Source organism: Somniosus microcephalus, unplaced genomic scaffold, assembly GCF_052327205.1.
Source record: "Somniosus microcephalus isolate GS21.2 unplaced genomic scaffold, FLI_Smic_1.0 scaffold110, whole genome shotgun sequence".
NCBI classification, from domain to species: Eukaryota; Metazoa; Chordata; class Chondrichthyes; order Squaliformes; family Somniosidae; genus Somniosus; species Somniosus microcephalus.
This window is the reverse complement of record NW_028225297.1, coordinates 430,830-452,356: the sequence shown is the minus strand read 5'-3', so window position 1 is coordinate 452,356 and position 21,527 is coordinate 430,830. Positions and strand designations below refer to the sequence as shown.

The 21,527-nt window shown below is 46.6% G+C and overlaps 5 non-coding genes and 4 pseudogenes across 5 annotated transcripts; all 9 read right to left on the bottom strand.

The window, feature by feature from the left end:
• Window positions 1-796: 796 nt before the first annotated feature.
• LOC147082932 (5S ribosomal RNA) lies at window positions 797-915 on the bottom strand (annotated as a pseudogene).
• A 2,414-nt stretch (window positions 916-3,329) lies between these two features.
• On the bottom strand, window positions 3,330-3,448 carry LOC147082931 (5S ribosomal RNA; annotated as a pseudogene).
• Window positions 3,449-5,875: 2,427 nt separating this feature from the next.
• On the bottom strand, window positions 5,876-5,994 carry LOC147082930 (5S ribosomal RNA; annotated as a pseudogene).
• Window positions 5,995-8,430: 2,436 nt separating this feature from the next.
• LOC147082929 (5S ribosomal RNA) lies at window positions 8,431-8,549 on the bottom strand (annotated as a pseudogene).
• Window positions 8,550-10,966: 2,417 nt separating this feature from the next.
• LOC147082928 (5S ribosomal RNA) lies at window positions 10,967-11,085 on the bottom strand. The gene has a single exon (XR_015076083.1). It is a non-coding gene; the product is annotated as a 5S ribosomal RNA (ribosomal RNA).
• Window positions 11,086-13,506: 2,421 nt separating this feature from the next.
• On the bottom strand, window positions 13,507-13,625 carry LOC147082927 (5S ribosomal RNA). Its single transcript, XR_015076128.1, has one exon. It is a non-coding gene; the product is annotated as a 5S ribosomal RNA (ribosomal RNA).
• A 2,421-nt stretch (window positions 13,626-16,046) lies between these two features.
• LOC147082926 (5S ribosomal RNA) lies at window positions 16,047-16,165 on the bottom strand. Its single transcript, XR_015076223.1, has one exon. It is a non-coding gene; the product is annotated as a 5S ribosomal RNA (ribosomal RNA).
• A 2,417-nt stretch (window positions 16,166-18,582) lies between these two features.
• Window positions 18,583-18,701, bottom strand: LOC147082925 (5S ribosomal RNA). Its single transcript, XR_015076055.1, has one exon. It is a non-coding gene; the product is annotated as a 5S ribosomal RNA (ribosomal RNA).
• Window positions 18,702-21,124: 2,423 nt separating this feature from the next.
• On the bottom strand, window positions 21,125-21,243 carry LOC147082924 (5S ribosomal RNA). The gene has a single exon (XR_015076098.1). It is a non-coding gene; the product is annotated as a 5S ribosomal RNA (ribosomal RNA).
• Window positions 21,244-21,527: the final 284 nt, after the last annotated feature.

Genomic DNA, 21,527 nt, shown 5'->3' with positions numbered 1-21,527 from the left:
GTGAATGGTGGGGGTCTGGAATGCACTGCCTGAAAGGGTGGTAGAGGCAGAAACCCTCATCACGTTTAAAAAGTACTTGGATATGCACTTGAACTGCCGTAACCTACAAGGCTACGGACCAAGTGCTGTAAAGTGGGATTTGGGTGGATTGCTCTTTGTCGGCTGGCACGGACAAGATGGGCCGAATGGCCTCCTTCTGTGCTGTAAATTTCTATGATTCTGCCTGATCATGTGACATCTGCCCACACGACTTCTACAAATGTTATTACATTGTAGCCAGGATTGTTTAGTTTCCAATTCCGCCCATTTTGAAGCCAGGTCTCCGTTATGGCTACTATTGCATAACCCCATGTGGCAACTTGCGCCTGCAACTCGTCAATCTTATTTGTAACGCTCCTCGCATTAACACACATGCATTTCAACAGCATGCTAGTTGGCTTTGCTTTTTTCCTGAATTTAACTGCTGCTCTTTCGACATTCTTCTTTGTTCTGTTGCTGTTTGTCCCTCCGAGTTTTCTATGCACCTTGTCTCTCCTCTCTGCTGCTGTGTCCTGGTGGCCCTCCGCCAGTGTGTGTATTTTGGCTATCTTATTTTCTTCTTCTGCTTATTTCGGCCCTGTGTCTGGAGCCCCTTGCATTTGTGTAGCAGCAGGAGAATGTGCAGCGAAGAAATGGTCAAAGGAAAGCGAGAGAGAGAGAGAGAGAGAGAGAGAGCAGCAAAAAGGATGTTGATTGATTAAGAGCAGTGTGTGCGCGTGTGTGTGCAAAACGTTGAGCAGCCTGTGGCGGCAGCAAAAGCCTACTGCACCTGGTATTCCCAGGCAGTCTCCCATCCAAGTACTAACCAGGCCTGACTCTGCTTAGCTTCCGAGATCAGACGAGATCGTGCGCATTCAGACTAGTATGGCCGTAGGCATATGCTGGCTGGCTTTCTCTTTACTTAAAGCTGTCGCCCATTTTTTTCTCTTCTACGCATTCATACAAGTATTCAACACTCAATTTACATTTACAAATTTTACTCCTCCCGCAACCCCCCACCCCCCCTCCACCTCTTCTTGCTGCTCTGCCTCCCACACAAACAAACTACAAGCCCAACCCTTCATTGCCTTCTATTCAAATATTACATCAAATAAACATGCTCAAACACCAAGTCTTAAGGGCTGTAGCATCTTTCAAACTGGACAAATACCCAGGCCCGCATCAAATCTATCCCACACTCTTAAGAGAAGTAAGACACCAAATAGCACAGGCTCTCACCATCATTTTACAATCCTCTCTGGCTACAGGTGTGGTGCCCGACCACTGGAGGACTGCTAACGTGCTACCGTTCTTTCAAAAGGGAGAGAGGGATAGACCGCATAATTACAGGCCAGTCAGCCTAACCTCGGTGGTGGGAAAATTATTGGAAAAAGTTCTGAGGGACAGGAGAAATCTTCATTTAGAAAGACACGGATTAATCAGGGACAGTCAGCATGGATTTCTTAACGGAAGGTCGTGTCTGACTAACGCAATTCAATTTTTCGAGGAGGTAACAAGGAGGGTCGATGAGGGTAGTGCCTTTGATGTAGTCTATATGGATTTTAGCAAGGCTTTTGATAAGGTCCCGCATGCCAGATTGGTCACGAAAGTAAAAGCCCATGGGATCCAAGGCAAAGTGGCAAGTTGGATCCAAAATTGGCTCAAGGGTAATGGTCGAAGGGTGTTTTTGTGACCGGAAGGCTGTTTCCAGTGGGGTTCCGCAGGGCTCACAGAATCACAGAAACCCCACAGTGCAGATAGAGGCCATTTCGGCCCATCGAGCCTGCACCGACTCAGTACTGGGCCCTTTGCTTTTTCTGGTATATATCAATGATTTGGATTTGAATGTAGGAAGTATGATTAAGAAGTTTGCAGATGATACAAAAATTGGCCGTGTGGTTAATAATGAAACAGAATGCTGTAGACTGCAGGAAGATATCAATGGACTCGTCTAGTGGGCAGAACAGTGGCAAATGGAATTCAGTTGGAATACACAATAAATGGTAGGACACTGAGAAATGCAGAGGATCAGCGGGACCTTGGAGTGCATGTCCACAGATCCCTGAAGGTAGCAGGACAGGTAGATAAAGTGGTTAAGCAGGCATACGGGATACTTGCCTTTATTAGCCGAGGCGTAGAATATAAGAGCGGGGAGGTTATGCTTCAACTGTATAAAACACTAGTTAGGCCGCAGCTAGAGTGCCGCGTGCAGTTCTGGTCACCACATTACAAGAAGGATGCGATTGCACTAGAGAAGGTGCAGAGGAGATTTCCGAGGATGTTGCCTGGGCTGGGGAATTTTAGTTATGAGGAAAGATTGGATAGGCTGGGGTTGTTTTCTTTGGAACACAGGAGGCTGAGGCGAGACCTAATTGAGGTGTGTAAAATTATGAGGGGCCGAGATAGAGTGGATAGGAAGGACCTATTTCCCTTAGCAGAAGGGTCAATAATAGATTTCAAGTAATTGGTAGGAGGTTTACAGGGAATTTGAGGAGACATTTTTTCACCCAGTGAATGGTGGGGGTCTGGAATGCACTGCCTGAAAGGGTGGTAGAGGCAGAAACCCTCATCACGTTTAAAAAGTACTTGGATATGCACTTGAACTGCCGTAACCTACAAGGCTACGGACCAAGTGCTGTAAAGTGGGATTTGGGTGGATTGCTCTTTGTCGGCTGGCACGGACAAGATGGGCCGAATGGCCTCCTTCTGTGCTGTAAATTTCTATGATTCTGCCTGATCATGTGACATCTGCCCACACGACTTCTACAAATGTTATTACATTGTAGCCAGGATTGTTTAGTTTCCAATTCCGCCCATTTTGAAGCCAGGTCTCCGTTATGGCTACTATTGCATAACCCCATGTGGCAACTTGCGCCTGCAACTCGTCAATCTTATTTGTAACGCTCCTCGCATTAACACACATGCATTTCAACAGCATGCTAGTTGGCTTTGCTTTTTTCCTGAATTTAACTGCTGCTCTTTCTACATTCTTCTTTGTTCTGTTGCTGTTTGTCCCTCCGAGTTTTCTATGCACCTTGTCTCTCCTCTCTGCTGCTGTGTCCTGGTGGCCCTCCGCCAGTGTGTGTATTTTGGCTATCTTATTTTCTTCTTCTGCTTATTTCGGCCCTGTGTCTGGAGCCCCTTGCATTTGTGTAGCAGCAGGAGAATGTGCAGCGAAGAAATGGTCAAAGGAAAGCGAGAGAGAGAGACAGAGAGAGAGAGAGAGAGAGCAGCAAAAAGGATGTTGATTGATTAAGCCAGTGTGTGCGCGTGTGTGTGCAAAACGTTGAGCAGCCTGTGGCGGCAGCAAAAGCCTACTGCACCCGGTATTCCCAGGCGGTCTCCCATCCAAGTACTAACCAGGCCTGACTCTGCTTAGCTTCCGAGATCAGACGAGATCAGGCACATTCAGACTAGTATGGCCGTAGGCATATGCTAGCTGGCTTTCTCTTTACTTAAAGCTGTCGCCCATTTTTTTCTCTTCTACGCATTCATACAAGTATTCAACACTCAATTTACATTTACAAATTTTACTCCTCCCGCAACCCCCACCCCCCCTCCACCTCTTCTTGCTGCTCTGCCTCCCACACAAACAAACTACAAGCCCAACCCTTCATTGCCTTCTATTCAAATATTACATCAAATAAACATGCTCAAACACCAAGTCTTAAGGGCTGTAGCATCTTTCAAACTGGACAAATACCCAGGCCCGCATCAAATCTATCCCACACTCTTAAGAGAAGTAAGACACCAAATAGCACAGGCTCTCACCATCATTTTACAATCCTCTCTGGCTACAGGTGTGGTGCCCGACCACTGGAGGACTGCTAACGTGCTACCGTTCTTTCAAAAGGGAGAGAGGGATAGACCGCATAATTACAGGCCAGTCAGCCTAACCTCGGTGGTGGGAAAATTATTGGAAAAAGTTCTGAGGGACAGGAGAAATCTTCATTTAGAAAGACACGGATTAATCAGGGACAGTCAGCATGGATTTCTTAACGGAAGGTCGTGTCTGACTAACGCAATTCAATTTTTCGAGGAGGTAACAAGGAGGGTCGATGAGGGTAGTGCCTTTGATGTAGTCTATATGGATTTTAGCAAGGCTTTTGATAAGGTCCCGCATGCCAGATTGGTCACGAAAGTAAAAGCCCATGGGATCCAAGGCAAAGTGGCAAGTTGGATCCAAAATTGGCTCAGAGGCAGGAAACAAAGGGTAATGGTCGAAGGGTGTTTTTGTGACCGGAAGGCTGTTTCCAGTGGGGTTCCGCAGGGCTCACAGAATCACAGAAACCCCACAGTGCAGATAGAGGCCATTTCGGCCCATCGAGCCTGCACCGACTCAGTACTGGGCCCTTTGCTTTTTCTGGTATATATCAATGATTTGGATTTGAATGTAGGAAGTATGATTAAGAAGTTTGCAGATGATACAAAAATTGGCCGTGTGGTTAATAATGAAACAGAATGCTGTAGACTGCAGGAAGATATCAATGGACTCGTCTAGTGGGCAGAACAGTGGCAAATGGAATTCAGTTGGAATACACAATAAATGGTAGGACACTGAGAAATGCAGAGGATCAGCGGGACCTTGGAGTGCATGTCCACAGATCCCTGAAGGTAGCAGGACAGGTAGATAAAGTGGTTAAGCAGGCATACGGGATACTTGCCTTTATTAGCCGAGGCGTAGAATATAAGAGCGGGGAGGTTATGCTTCAACTGTATAAAACACTAGTTAGGCCGCAGCTAGAGTGCCGCGTGCAGTTCTGGTCACCACATTACAAGAAGGATGCGATTGCACTAGAGAAGGTGCAGAGGAGATTTCCGAGGATGTTGCCTGGGCTGGGGAATTTTAGTTATGAGGAAAGATTGGATAGGCTGGGGTTGTTTTCTTTGGAACACAGGAGGCTGAGGCGAGACCTAATTGAGGTGTGTAAAATTATGAGGGGCCGAGATAGAGTGGATAGGAAGGACCTATTTCCCTTAGCAGAAGGGTCAATAATAGATTTCAAGTAATTGGTAGGAGGTTTACAGGGAATTTGAGGAGACATTTTTTCACCCAGTGAATGGTGGGGGTCTGGAATGCACTGCCTGAAAGGGTGGTAGAGGCAGAAACCCTCATCACGTTTAAAAAGTACTTGGATATGCACTTGAACTGCCGTAACCTACAAGGCTACGGACCAAGTGCTGTAAAGTGGGATTTGGGTGGATTGCTCTTTGTCGGCTGGCACGGACAAGATGGGCCGAATGGCCTCCTTCTGTGCTGTAAATTTCTATGATTCTGCCTGATCATGTGACATCTGCCCACACGACTTCTACAAATGTTATTACATTGTAGCCAGGATTGTTTAGTTTCCAATTCCGCCCATTTTGAAGCCAGGTCTCCGTTATGGCTACTATTGCATAACCCCATGTGGCAACTTGCGCCTGCAACTCGTCAATCTTATTTGTAACGCTCCTCGCATTAACACACATGCATTTCAACAGCATGCTAGTTGGCTTTGCTTTTTTCCTGAATTTAACTGCTGCTCTTTCTACATTCTTCTTTGTTCTGTTGCTGTTTGTCCCTCCGAGTTTTCTATGCACCTTGTCTCTCCTCTCTGCTGCTGTGTCCTGGTGGCCCTCCGCCAGTGTGTGTATTTTGGCTATCTTATTTTCTTCTTCTGCTTATTTCGGCCCTGTGTCTGGAGCCCCTTGCATTTGTGTAGCAGCAGGAGAATGTGCAGCGAAGAAATGGTCAAAGGAAAGCGAGAGAGAGAGACAGAGAGAGAGAGAGAGAGAGCAGCAAAAAGGATGTTGATTGATTAAGCCAGTGTGTGCGCGTGTGTGTGCAAAACGTTGAGCAGCCTGTGGCGGCAGCAAAAGCCTACTGCACCCGGTATTCCCAGGCGGTCTCCCATCCAAGTACTAACCAGGCCTGACTCTGCTTAGCTTCCGAGATCAGACGAGATCAGGCACATTCAGACTAGTATGGCCGTAGGCATATGCTAGCTGGCTTTCTCTTTACTTAAAGCTGTCGCCCATTTTTTTCTCTTCTACGCATTCATACAAGTATTCAACACTCAATTTACATTTACAAATTTTACTCCTCCCGCAACCCCCACCCCCCCTCCACCTCTTCTTGCTGCTCTGCCTCCCACACAAACAAACTACAAGCCCAACCCTTCATTGCCTTCTATTCAAATATTACATCAAATAAACATGCTCAAACACCAAGTCTTAAGGGCTGTAGCATCTTTCAAACTGGACAAATACCCAGGCCCGCATCAAATCTATCCCACACTCTTAAGAGAAGTAAGACACCAAATAGCACAGGCTCTCACCATCATTTTACAATCCTCTCTGGCTACAGGTGTGGTGCCCGACCACTGGAGGACTGCTAACGTGCTACCGTTCTTTCAAAAGGGAGAGAGGGATAGACCGCATAATTACAGGCCAGTCAGCCTAACCTCGGTGGTGGGAAAATTATTGGAAAAAGTTCTGAGGGACAGGAGAAATCTTCATTTAGAAAGACACGGATTAATCAGGGACAGTCAGCATGGATTTCTTAACGGAAGGTCGTGTCTGACTAACGCAATTCAATTTTTCGAGGAGGTAACAAGGAGGGTCGATGAGGGTAGTGCCTTTGATGTAGTCTATATGGATTTTAGCAAGGCTTTTGATAAGGTCCCGCATGCCAGATTGGTCACGAAAGTAAAAGCCCATGGGATCCAAGGCAAAGTGGCAAGTTGGATCCAAAATTGGCTCAGAGGCAGGAAACAAAGGGTAATGGTCGAAGGGTGTTTTTGTGACCGGAAGGCTGTTTCCAGTGGGGTTCCGCAGGGCTCACAGAATCACAGAAACCCCACAGTGCAGATAGAGGCCATTTCGGCCCATCGAGCCTGCACCGACTCAGTACTGGGCCCTTTGCTTTTTCTGGTATATATCAATGATTTGGATTTGAATGTAGGAAGTATGATTAAGAAGTTTGCAGATGATACAAAAATTGGCCGTGTGGTTAATAATGAAACAGAATGCTGTAGACTGCAGGAAGATATCAATGGACTCGTCTAGTGGGCAGAACAGTGGCAAATGGAATTCAGTTGGAATACACAATAAATGGTAGGACACTGAGAAATGCAGAGGATCAGCGGGACCTTGGAGTGCATGTCCACAGATCCCTGAAGGTAGCAGGACAGGTAGATAAAGTGGTTAAGCAGGCATACGGGATACTTGCCTTTATTAGCCGAGGCGTAGAATATAAGAGCGGGGAGGTTATGCTTCAACTGTATAAAACACTAGTTAGGCCGCAGCTAGAGTGCCGCGTGCAGTTCTGGTCACCACATTACAAGAAGGATGCGATTGCACTAGAGAAGGTGCAGAGGAGATTTCCGAGGATGTTGCCTGGGCTGGGGAATTTTAGTTATGAGGAAAGATTGGATAGGCTGGGGTTGTTTTCTTTGGAACACAGGAGGCTGAGGCGAGACCTAATTGAGGTGTGTAAAATTATGAGGGGCCGAGATAGAGTGGATAGGAAGGACCTATTTCCCTTAGCAGAAGGGTCAATAATAGATTTCAAGTAATTGGTAGGAGGTTTACAGGGAATTTGAGGAGACATTTTTTCACCCAGTGAATGGTGGGGGTCTGGAATGCACTGCCTGAAAGGGTGGTAGAGGCAGAAACCCTCATCACGTTTAAAAAGTACTTGGATATGCACTTGAACTGCCGTAACCTACAAGGCTACGGACCAAGTGCTGTAAAGTGGGATTTGGGTGGATTGCTCTTTGTCGGCTGGCACGGACAAGATGGGCCGAATGGCCTCCTTCTGTGCTGTAAATTTCTATGATTCTGCCTGATCATGTGACATCTGCCCACACGACTTCTACAAATGTTATTACATTGTAGCCAGGATTGTTTAGTTTCCAATTCCGCCCATTTTGAAGCCAGGTCTCCGTTATAGCTACTATTGCATAACCCCATGTGGCAACTTGCGCCTGCAACTCGTCAATCTTATTTGTAACGCTCCTCGCATTAACACACATGCATTTCAACAGCATGCTAGTTGGCTTTGCTTTTTTCCTGAATTTAACTGCTGCTCTTTCTACATTCTTCTTTGTTCTGTTGCTGTTTGTCCCTCCGAGTTTTCTATGCACCTTGTCTCTCCTCTCTGCTGCTGTGTCCTGGTGGCCCTCCGCCAGTGTGTGTATTTTGGCTATCTTATTTTCTTCTTCTGCTTATTTCGGCCCTGTGTCTGGAGCCCCTTGCATTTGTGTAGCAGCAGGAGAATGTGCAGCGAAGAAATGGTCAAAGGAAAGCGAGAGAGAGAGACAGAGAGAGAGAGAGAGAGAGAGAGAGAGCAGCAAAAAGGATGTTGATTGATTAAGAGCAGTGTGTGCGCGTGTGTGTGCAAAACGTTGAGCAGCCTGTGGCGGCAGCAAAAGCCTACTGCACCCGGTATTCCCAGGCAGTCTCCCATCCAAGTACTAACCAGGCCTGACTCTGCTTAGCTTCCGAGATCAGACGAGATCGGGCGCATTCAGACTAGTATGGCCGCAGGCATATGCTAGCTGGCTTTCTCTTTACTTAAAGCTGTCGCCCATTTTTTTCTCTTCTACGCATTCATACAAGTATTCAACACTCAATTTACATTTACAAATTTTACTCCTCCCGCAACCCCCCACCCCCCCTCCACCTCTTCTTGCTGCTCTGCCTCCCACACAAACAAACTACAAGCCCAACCCTTCATTGCCTTCTATTCAAATATTACATCAAATAAACATGCTCAAACACCAAGTCTTAAGGGCTGTAGTATCTTTCAAACTGGACAAATACCCAGGCCCGCATCAAATCTATCCCACACTCTTAAGAGAAGTAAGACACCAAATAGCACAGGCTCTCACCATCATTTTACAATCCTCTCTGGCTACAGGTGTGGTGCCCGACCACTGGAGGACTGCTAACGTGCTACCGTTCTTTCAAAAGGGAGAGAGGGATAGACCGCATAATTACAGGCCAGTCAGCCTAACCTCGGTGGTGGGAAAATTATTGGAAAAAGTTCTGAGGGACAGGAGAAATCTTCATTTAGAAAGACACGGATTAATCAGGGACAGTCAGCATGGATTTCTTAACGGAAGGTCGTGTCTGACTAACGCAATTCAATTTTTCGAGGAGGTAACAAGGAGGGTCGATGAGGGTAGTGCCTTTGATGTAGTCTATATGGATTTTAGCAAGGCTTTTGATAAGGTCCCGCATGCCAGATTGGTCACGAAAGTAAAAGCCCATGGGATCCAAGGCAAAGTGGCAAGTTGGATCCAAAATTGGCTCAGAGGCAGGAAACAAAGGGTAATGGTCGAAGGGTGTTTTTGTGACCGGAAGGCTGTTTCCAGTGGGGTTCCGCAGGGCTCACAGAATCACAGAAACCCCACAGTGCAGATAGAGGCCATTTCGGCCCATCGAGCCTGCACCGACTCAGTACTGGGCCCTTTGCTTTTTCTGGTATATATCAATGATTTGGATTTGAATGTAGGAAGTATGATTAAGAAGTTTGCAGATGATACAAAAATTGGCCGTGTGGTTAATAATGAAACAGAATGCTGTAGACTGCAGGAAGATATCAATGGACTCGTCTAGTGGGCAGAACAGTGGCAAATGGAATTCAGTTGGAATACACAATAAATGGTAGGACACTGAGAAATGCAGAGGATCAGCGGGACCTTGGAGTGCATGTCCACAGATCCCTGAAGGTAGCAGGACAGGTAGATAAAGTGGTTAAGCAGGCATACGGGATACTTGCCTTTATTAGCCGAGGCGTAGAATATAAGAGCGGGGAGGTTATGCTTCAACTGTATAAAACACTAGTTAGGCCGCAGCTAGAGTGCCGCGTGCAGTTCTGGTCACCACATTACAAGAAGGATGCGATTGCACTAGAGAAGGTGCAGAGGAGATTTCCGAGGATGTTGCCTGGGCTGGGGAATTTTAGTTATGAGGAAAGATTGGATAGGCTGGGGTTGTTTTCTTTGGAACACAGGAGGCTGAGGCGAGACCTAATTGAGGTGTGTAAAATTATGAGGGGCCGAGATAGAGTGGATAGGAAGGACCTATTTCCCTTAGCAGAAGGGTCAATAAAAGATTTCAAGTAATTGGTAGGAGGTTTACAGGGAATTTGAGGAGACATTTTTTCACCCAGTGAATGGTGGGGGTCTGGAATGCACTGCCTGAAAGGGTGGTAGAGGCAGAAACCCTCATCACGTTTAAAAAGTACTTGGATATGCACTTGAACTGCCGTAACCTACAAGGCTACGGACCAAGTGCTGTAAAGTGGGATTTGGGTGGATTGCTCTTTGTCGGCTGGCACGGACAAGATGGGCCGAATGGCCTCCTTCTGTGCTGTAAATTTCTATGATTCTGCCTGATCATGTGACATCTGCCCACACGACTTCTACAAATGTTATTACATTGTAGCCAGGATTGTTTAGTTTCCAATTCCGCCCATTTTGAAGCCAGGTCTCCGTTATAGCTACTATTGCATAACCCCATGTGGCAACTTGCGCCTGCAACTCGTCAATCTTATTTGTAACGCTCCTCGCATTAACACACATGCATTTCAACAGCATGCTAGTTGGCTTTGCTTTTTTCCTGAATTTAACTGCTGCTCTTTCGACATTCTTCTTTGTTCTGTTGCTGTTTGTCCCTCCGAGTTTTCTATGCACCTTGTCTCTCCTCTCTGCTGCTGTGTCCTGGTGGCCCTCCGCCAGTGTGTGTATTTTGGCTATCTTATTTTCTTCTTCTGCTTATTTCGGCCCTGTGTCTGGAGCCCCTTGCATTTGTGTAGCAGCAGGAGAATGTGCAGCGAAGAAATGGTCAAAGGAAAGCAAGAGAGAGAGAGAGAGAGAGCAGCAAAAAGGATGTTGATTGATTAAGAGCAGTGTGTGCGCGTGTGTGTGCAAAACGTTGAGCAGCCTGTGGCGGCAGCAAAAGCCTACTGCACCTGGTATTCCCAGGCAGTCTCCCATCCAAGTACTAACCAGGCCTGACTCTGCTTAGCTTCCGAGATCAGACGAGATCGGGCGCATTCAGACTAGTATGGCTGTAGGCATATGCTAGCTGGCTTTCTCTTTACTTAAAGCTGTCGCCCATTTTTTTCTCTTCTACGCATTCATACAAGTATTCAACACTCAATTTACATTTACAAATTTTACTCCTCCCGCAACCCCCCACCCCCCCTCCACCTCTTCTTGCTGCTCTGCCTCCCACACAAACAAACTACAAGCCCAACCCTTCATTGCCTTCTATTCAAATATTACATCAAATAAACATGCTCAAACACCAAGTCTTAAGGGCTGTAGCATCTTTCAAACTGGACAAATACCCAGGCCTGCATCAAATCTATCCCACACTCTTAAGAGATGTAAGACACCAAATAGCACAGGCTCTCACCATCATTTTACAATCCTCTCTGGCTACAGGTGTGGTGCCCGACCACTGGAGGACTGCTAACGTGCTACCGTTCTTTCAAAAGGGAGAGAGGGATAGACCGCATAATTACAGGCCAGTCAGCCTAACCTCGGTGGTGGGAAAATTATTGGAAAAAGTTCTGAGGGACAGGAGAAATCTTCATTTAGAAAGACACGGATTAATCAGGGACAGTCAGCATGGATTTCTTAACGGAAGGTCGTGTCTGACTAACGCAATTCAATTTTTCGAGGAGGTAACAAGGAGGGTCGATGAGGGTAGTGCCTTTGATGTAGTCTATATGGATTTTAGCAAGGCTTTTGATAAGGTCCCGCATGCCAGATTGGTCACGAAAGTAAAAGCCCATGGGATCCAAGGCAAAGTGGCAAGTTGGATCCAAAATTGGCTCAGAGGCAGGAAACAAAGGGTAATGGTCGAAGGGTGTTTTTGTGACCGGAAGGCTGTTTCCAGTGGGGTTCCGCAGGGCTCACAGAATCACAGAAACCCCACAGTGCAGATAGAGGCCATTTCGGCCCATCGAGCCTGCACCGACTCAGTACTGGGCCCTTTGCTTTTTCTGGTATATATCAATGATTTGGATTTGAATGTAGGAAGTATGATTAAGAAGTTTGCAGATGATACAAAAATTGGCCGTGTGGTTAATAATGAAACAGAATGCTGTAGACTGCAGGAAGATATCAATGGACTCGTCTAGTGGGCAGAACAGTGGCAAATGGAATTCAGTTGGAATACACAATAAATGGTAGGACACTGAGAAATGCAGAGGATCAGCGGGACCTTGGAGTGCATGTCCACAGATCCCTGAAGGTAGCAGGACAGGTAGATAAAGTGGTTAAGCAGGCATACGGGATACTTGCCTTTATTAGCCGAGGCGTAGAATATAAGAGCGGGGAGGTTATGCTTCAACTGTATAAAACACTAGTTAGGCCGCAGCTAGAGTGCCGCGTGCAGTTCTGGTCACCACATTACAAGAAGGATGCGATTGCACTAGAGAAGGTGCAGAGGAGATTTCCGAGGATGTTGCCTGGGCTGGGGAATTTTAGCTATGAGGAAAGATTGGATAGGCTGGGGTTGTTTTCTTTGGAATACAGGAGGCTGAGGCGAGACCTAATTGAGGTGTGTAAAATTATGAGGGGCCGAGATAGAGTGGATAGGAAGGACCTATTTCCCTTAGCAGAAGGGTCAATAATAGATTTCAAGTAATTGGTAGGAGGTTTACAGGGAATTTGAGGAGACATTTTTTCACCCAGTGAATGGTGGGGGTCTGGAATGCACTGCCTGAAAGGGTGGTAGAGGCAGAAACCCTCATCACGTTTAAAAAGTACTTGGATATGCACTTGAACTGCCGTAACCTACAAGGCTACGGACCAAGTGCTGTAAAGTGGGATTTGGGTGGATTGCTCTTTGTCGGCTGGCACGGACAAGATGGGCCGAATGGCCTCCTTCTGTGCTGTAAATTTCTATGATTCTGCCTGATCATGTGACATCTGCCCACACGACTTCTACAAATGTTATTACATTGTAGCCAGGATTGTTTAGTTTCCAATTCCGCCCATTTTGAAGCCAGGTCTCCGTTATGGCTACTATTGCATAACCCCATGTGGCAACTTGCGCCTGCAACTCGTCAATCTTATTTGTAACACTCCTCGCATTAACACACATGCATTTCAACAGCATGCTAGTTGGCTTTGCTTTTTTCCTGAATTTAACTGCTGCTCTTTCTACATTCTTCTTTGTTCTGTTGCTGTTTGTCCCTCCGAGTTTTCTATGCACCTTGTCTCTCCTCTCTGCTGCTGTGTCCTGGTGGCCCTCCGCCAGTGTGTGTATTTTGGCTATCTTATTTTCTTCTTCTGCTTATTTCGGCCCTGTGTCTGGAGCCCCTTGCATTTGTGTAGCAGCAGGAGAATGTGCAGCGAAGAAATGGTCAAAGGAAAGCGAGAGAGAGAGAGAGAGAGAGAGAGCAGCAAAAAGGATGTTGATTGATTAAGAGCAGTGTGTGCGCGTGTGTGTGCAAAACGTTGAGCAGCCTGTGGCGGCAGCAAAAGCCTACTGCACCCGGTATTCCCAGGCAGTCTCCCATCCAAGTACTAACCAGGCCTGACTCTGCTTAGCTTCCGAGATCAGACGAGATCGGGCGCATTCAGACTAGTATGGCCGTAGGCATATGCTAGCTGGCTTTCTCTTTACTTAAAGCTGTCGCCCATTTTTTTCTCTTCTACGCATTCATACAAGTATTCAACACTCAATTTACATTTACAAATTTTACTCCTCCCGCAACCCCCCACCCCCCCTCCACCTCTTCTTGCTGCTCTGCCTCCCACACAAACAAACTACAAGCCCAACCCTTCATTGCCTTCTATTCAAATATTACATCAAATAAACATGCTCAAACACCAAGTCTTAAGGGCTGTAGCATCTTTCAAACTGGACAAATACCCAGGCCCGCATCAAATCTATCCCACACTCTTAAGAGAAGTAAGACACCAAATAGCACAGGCTCTCACCATCATTTTACAATCCTCTCTGGCTACAGGTGTGGTGCCCGACCACTGGAGGACTGCTAACGTGCTACCGTTCTTTCAAAAGGGAGAGAGGGATAGACCGCATAATTACAGGCCAGTCAGCCTAACCTCGGTGGTGGGAAAATTATTGGAAAAAGTTCTGAGGGACAGGAGAAATCTTCATTTAGAAAGACACGGATTAATCAGGGACAGTCAGCATGGATTTCTTAACGGAAGGTCGTGTCTGACTAACGCAATTCAATTTTTCGAGGAGGTAACAAGGAGGGTCGATGAGGGTAGTGCCTTTGATGTAGTCTATATGGATTTTAGCAAGGCTTTTGATAAGGTCCCGCATGCCAGATTGGTCACGAAAGTAAAAGCCCATGGGATCCAAGGCAAAGTGGCAAGTTGGATCCAAAATTGGCTCAGAGGCAGGAAACAAAGGGTAATGGTCGAAGGGTGTTTTTGTGACCGGAAGGCTGTTTCCAGTGGGGTTCCGCAGGGCTCACAGAATCACAGAAACCCCACAGTGCAGATAGAGGCCATTTCGGCCCATCGAGCCTGCACCGACTCAGTACTGGGCCCTTTGCTTTTTCTGGTATATATCAATGATTTGGATTTGAATGTAGGAAATATGATTAAGAAGTTTGCAGATGATACAAAAATTGGCCGTGTGGTTAATAATGAAACAGAATGCTGTAGACTGCAGGAAGATATCAATGGACTCGTCTAGTGGGCAGAACAGTGGCAAATGGAAGTCAGTTGGAATACACAATAAATGGTAGGACACTGAGAAATGCAGAGGATCAGCGGGACCTTGGAGTGCATGTCCACAGATCCCTGAAGGTAGCAGGACAGGTAGATAAAGTGGTTAAGCAGGCATACGGGATACTTGCCTTTATTAGCCGAGGCGTAGAATATAAGAGCGGGGAGGTTATGCTTCAACTGTATAAAACACTAGTTAGGCCGCAGCTAGAGTGCCGCGTGCAGTTCTGGTCACCACATTACAAGAAGGATGCGATTGCACTAGAGAAGGTGCAGAGGAGATTTCCGAGGATGTTGCCTGGGCTGGGGAATTTTAGTTATGAGGAAAGATTGGATAGGCTGGGGTTGTTTTCTTTGGAACACAGGAGGCTGAGGCGAGACCTAATTGAGGTGTGTAAAATTATGAGGGGCCGAGATAGAGTGGATAGGAAGGACCTATGTCCCTTAGCAGAAGGGTCAATAATAGATTTCAAGTAATTGGTAGGAGGTTTACAGGGAATTTGAGGAGACATTTTTTCACCCAGTGAATGGTGGGGGTCTGGAATGCACTGCCTGAAAGGGTGGTAGAGGCAGAAACCCTCATCACGTTTAAAAAGTACTTGGATATGCACTTGAACTGCCGTAACCTACAAGGCTACGGACCAAGTGCTGTAAAGTGGGATTTGGGTGGATTGCTCTTTGTCGGCTGGCACGGACAAGATGGGCCGAATGGCCTCCTTCTGTGCTGTAAATTTCTATGATTCTGCCTGATCATGTGACATCTGCCCACACGACTTCTACAAATGTTATTACATTGTAGCCAGGATTGTTTAGTTTCCAATTCCGCCCATTTTGAAGCCAGGTCTCCGTTATGGCTACTATTGCATAACCCCATGTGGCAACTTGCGCCTGCAACTCGTCAATCTTATTTGTAACGCTCCTCGCATTAACACACATGCATTTCAACAGCATGCTAGTTGGCTTTGCTTTTTTCCTGAATTTAACTGCTGCTCTTTCGACATTCTTCTTTGTTCTGTTGCTGTTTGTCCCTCCGAGTTTTCTATGCACCTTGTCTCTCCTCTCTGCTGCTGTGTCCTGGTGGCCCTCCGCCAGTGTGTGTATTTTGGCTATCTTATTTTCTTCTTCTGCTTATTTCGGCCCTGTGTCTGGAGCCCCTTGCATTTGTGTAGCAGCAGGAGAATGTGCAGCGAAGAAATGGTCAAAGGAAAGCGAGAGAGAGAGAGAGAGAGAGAGAGCAGCAAAAAGGATGTTGATTGATTAAGAGCAGTGTGTGCGCGTGTGTGTGCAAAACGTTGAGCAGCCTGTGGCGGCAGCAAAAGCCTACTGCACCCGGTATTCCCAGGCGGTCTCCCATCCAAGTACTAACCAGGCCTGACTCTGCTTAGCTTCCGAGATCAGACGAGATCGGGCGTATTCAGACTAGTATGGCCGTAGGCATATGCTAGCTGGCTTTCTCTTTACTTAAAGCTGTCGCCCATTTTTTTCTCTTCTACGCATTCATACAAGTATTCAACACTCAATTTACATTTACAAATTTTACTCCTCCCGCAACCCCCCACCCCCCCTCCACCTCTTCTTGCTGCTCTGCCTCCCACACAAACAAACTACAAGCCCAACCCTTCATTGCCTTCTATTCAAATATTACATCAAATAAACATGCTCAAACACCAAGTCTTAAGGGCTGTAGCATCTTTCAAACTGGACAAATACCCAGGCCCGCATCAAATCTATCCCACACTCTTAAGGGAAGTAAGACACCAAATAGCACAGGCTCTCACCATCATTTTACAATCCTCTCTGGCTACAGGTGTGGTGCCCGACCACTGGAGGACTGCTAACGTGCTACCGTTCTTTCAAAAGGGAGAGAGGGATAGACCGCATAATTACAGGCCAGTCAGCCTAACCTCGGTGGTGGGAAAATTATTGGAAAAAGTTCTGAGGGACAGGAGAAATCTTCATTTAGAAAGACACGGATTAATCAGGGACAGTCAGCATGGATTTCTTAACGGAAGGTCGTGTCTGACTAACGCAATTCAATTTTTCGAGGAGGTAACAAGGAGGGTCGATGAGGGTAGTGCCTTTGATGTAGTCTATATGGATTTTAGCAAGGCTTTTGATAAGGTCCCGCATGCCAGATTGGTCACGAAAGTAAAAGCCCATGGGATCCAAGGCAAAGTGGCAAGTTGGATCCAAAATTGGCTCAGAGGCAGGAAACAAAGGGTAATGGTCGAAGGGTGTTTTTGTGACCGGAAGGCTGTTTCCAGTGGGGTTCCGCAGGGCTCACAGAATCACAGAAACCCCACAGTGCAGATAGAGGCCATTTCGGCCCATCGAGCCTGCACCGACTCAGTACTGGGCCCTTTGCTTTTTCTGGTATATATCAATGATTTGGATTTGAATGTAGGAAGTATGATTAAGAAGTTTGCAGATGATACAAAAATTGGCCGTGTGGTTAATAATGAAACAGAATGCTGTAGACTGCAGGAAGATATCAATGGACTCGTCTAGTGGGCAGAACAGTGGCAAATGGAATTCAGTTGGAATACACAATAAATGGTAGGACACTGAGAAATGCAGAGGATCAGCGGGACCTTGGAGTGCATGTCCACAGATCCCTGAAGGTAGCAGGACAGGTAGATAAAGTGGTTAAGCAGGCATACGGGATACTTGCCTTTATTAGCCGAGGCGTAGAATATAAGAGCGGGGAGGTTATGCTTCAACTGTATAAAACACTAGTTAGGCCGCAGCTAGAGTGCCGCGTGCAGTTCTGGTCACCACATTACAAGAAGGATGCGATTGCACTAGAGAAGGTGCAGAGGAGATTTCCGAGGATGTTGCCTGGGCTGGGGAATTTTAGTTATGAGGAAAGATTGGATAGGCTGGGGTTGTTTTCTTTGGAACACAGGAGGCTGAGGCGAGACCTAATTGAGGTGTGTAAAATTATGAGGGGCCGAGATAGAGTGGATAGGAAGGACCTATTTCCCTTAGCAGAAGGGTCAATAATAGATTTCAAGTAATTGGTAGGAGGTTTACAGGGAATTTGAGGAGACATTTTTTCACCCAGTGAATGGTGGGGGTCTGGAATGCACTGCCTGAAAGGGTGGTAGAGGCAGAAACCCTCATCACGTTTAAAAAGTACTTGGATATGCACTTGAACTGCCGTAACCTACAAGGCTACGGACCAAGTGCTGTAAAGTGGGATTTGGGTGGATTGCTCTTTGTCGGCTGGCACGGACAAGATGGGCCGAATGGCCTCCTTCTGTGCTGTAAATTTCTATGATTCTGCCTGATCATGTGACATCTGCCCACACGACTTCTACAAATGTTATTACATTGTAGCCAGGATTGTTTAGTTTCCAATTCCGCCCATTTTGAAGCCAGGTCTCCGTTATGGCTACTATTGCATAACCCCATGTGGCAACTTGCGCCTGCAACTCGTCAATCTTATTTGTAACACTCCTCGCATTAACACACATGCATTTCAACAGCATGCTAGTTGGCTTTGCTTTTTTCCTGAATTTAACTGCTGCTCTTTCTACATTCTTCTTTGTTCTGTTGCTGTTTGTCCCTCCGAGTTTTCTATGCACCTTGTCTCTCCTCTCTGCTGCTGTGTCCTGGTGGCCCTCCGCCAGTGTGTGTATTTTGGCTATCTTATTTTCTTCTTCTGCTTATTTCGGCCCTGTGTCTGGAGCCCCTTGCATTTGTGTAGCAGCAGGAGAATGTGCAGCGAAGAAATGGTCAAAGGAAAGCGAGAGAGAGAGACAGAGAGAGCAGCAAAAAGGATGTTGATTGATTAAGAGCAGTGTGTGCGCGTGTGTGTGCAAAACGTTGAGCAGCCTGTGGCGGCAGCAAAAGCCTACTGCACCTGGTATTCCCAGGCAGTCTCCCATCCAAGTACTAACCAGGCCTGACTCTGCTTAGCTTCCGAGATCAGACGAGATCGGGCGCATTCAGACTAGTATGGCCGTAGGCATATGCTAGCTGGCTTTCTCTTTACTTAAAGCTGTCGCCCATTTTTTTCTCTTCTACGCATTCATACAAGTATTCAACACTCAATTTACATTTACAAATTTTACTCCTCCCGCAACCCCCCACCCCCCCTCCACCTCTTCTTGCTGCTCTGCCTCCCACACAAACAAACTACAAGCCCAACCCTTCATTGCCTTCTATTCAAATATTACATCAAATAAACATGCTCAAACACCAAGTCTTAAGGGCTGTAGCATCTTTCAAACTGGACAAATACCCAGGCCCGCATCAAATCTATCCCACACTCTTAAGAGAAGTAAGACACCAAATAGCACAGGCTCTCACCATCATTTTACAATCCTCTCTGGCTACAGGTGTGGTGCCCGACCACTGGAGGACTGCTAACGTGCTACCGTTCTTTCAAAAGGGAGAGAGGGATAGACCGCATAATTACAGGCCAGTCAGCCTAACCTCGGTGGTGGGAAAATTATTGGAAAAAGTTCTGAGGGACAGGAGAAATCTTCATTTAGAAAGACACGGATTAATCAGGGACAGTCAGCATGGATTTCTTAACGGAAGGTCGTGTCTGACTAACGCAATTCAATTTTTCGAGGAGGTAACAAGGAGGGTCGATGAGGGTAGTGCCTTTGATGTAGTCTATATGGATTTTAGCAAGGCTTTTGATAAGGTCCCGCATGCCAGATTGGTCACGAAAGTAAAAGCCCATGGGATCCAAGGCAAAGTGGCAAGTTGGATCCAAAATTGGCTCAGAGGCAGGAAACAAAGGGTAATGGTCGAAGGGTGTTTTTGTGACCGGAAGGCTGTTTCCAGTGGGGTTCCGCAGGGCTCACAGAATCACAGAAACCCCACAGTGCAGATAGAGGCCATTTCGGCCCATCGAGCCTGCACCGACTCAGTACTGGGCCCTTTGCTTTTTCTGGTATATATCAATGATTTGGATTTGAATGTAGGAAGTATGATTAAGAAGTTTGCAGATGATACAAAAATTGGCCGTGTGGTTAATAATGAAACAGAATGCTGTAGACTGCAGGAAGATATCAATGGACTCGTCTAGTGGGCAGAACAGTGGCAAATGGAATTCAGTTGGAATACACAATAAATGGTAGGACACTGAGAAATGCAGAGGATCAGCGGGACCTTGGAGTGCATGTCCACAGATCCCTGAAGGTAGCAGGACAGGTAGATAAAGTGGTTAAGCAGGCATACGGGATACTTGCCTTTATTAGCCGAGGCGTAGAATATAAGAGCGGGGAGGTTATGCTTCAACTGTATAAAACACTAGTTAGGCCGCAGCTAGAGTGCCGCGTGCAGTTCTGGTCACCACATTACAAGAAGGATGCGATTGCACTAGAGAAGGTGCAGAGGAGATTTCCGAGGATGTTGCCTGGGCTGGGGAATTTTAGTTATGAGGAAAGATTGGATAGGCTGGGGTTGTTTTCTTTGGAACACAGGAGGCTGAGGCGAGACCTAATTGAGGTGTGTAAAATTATGAGGGGCCGAGATAGAGTGGATAGGAAGGACCTATGTCCCTTAGCAGAAGGGTCAATAATAGATTTCAAGTAATTGGTAGGAGGTTTACAGGGAATTTGAGGAGACATTTTTTCACCCAGTGAATGGTGGGGGTCTGGAATGCACTGCCTGAAAGGGTGGTAGAGGCAGAAACCCTCATCACGTTTAAAAAGTACTTGGATATGCACTTGAACTGCCGTAACCTACAAGGCTACGGACCAAGTGCTGTAAAGTGGGATTTGGGTGGATTGCTCTTTGTCGGCTGGCACGGACAAGATGGGCCGAATGGCCTCCTTCTGTGCTGTAAATTTCTATGATTCTGCCTGATCATGTGACATCTGCCCACACGACTTCTACAAATGTTATTACATTGTAGCCAGGATTGTTTAGTTTCCAATTCCGCCCATTTTGAAGCCAGGTCTCCGTTATGGCTACTATTGCATAACCCCATGTGGCAACTTGCGCCTGCAACTCGTCAATCTTATTTGTAACGCTCCTCGCATTAACACACATGCATTTCAACAGCATGCTAGTTGGCTTTGCTTTTTTCCTGAATTTAACTGCTGCTCTTTCGACATTCTTCTTTGTTCTGTTGCTGTTTGTCCCTCCGAGTTTTCTATGCACCTTGTCTCTCCTCTCTGCTGCTGTGTCCTGGTGGCCCTCCGCCAGTGTGTGTATTTTGGCTATCTTATTTTCTTCTTCTGCTTATTTCGGCCCTGTGTCTGGAGCCCCTTGCATTTGTGTAGCAGCAGGAGAATGTGCAGCGAAGAAATGGTCAAAGGAAAGCGAGAGAGAGAGACAGAGAGAGAGAGAGCAGCAAAAAGGATGTTGATTGATTAAGAGCAGTGTGTGCGCGTGTGTGTGCAAAACGTTGAGCAGCCTGTGGCGGCAGCAAAAGCCTACTGCACCTGGTATTCCCAGGCGGTCTCCCATCCAAGTACTAACCAGGCCTGACTCTGCTTAGCTTCCGAGATCAGACGAGATCGGGCGCATTCAGACTAGTATGGCCGTAGGCATATGCTGGCTGGCTTTCTCTTTACTTAAAGCTGTCGCCCATTTTTTTCTCTTCTACGCATTCATACAAGTATTCAACACTCAATTTACATTTACAAATTTTACTCCTCCCGCAACCCCCCACCCCCCCTCCACCTCTTCTTGCTGCTCTGCCTCCCACACAAACAAACTACAAGCCCAACCCTTCATTGCCTTCTATTCAAATATTACATCAAATAAACATGCTCAAACACCAAGTCTTAAGGGCTGTAGCATCTTTCAAACTGGACAAATACCCAGGCCCGC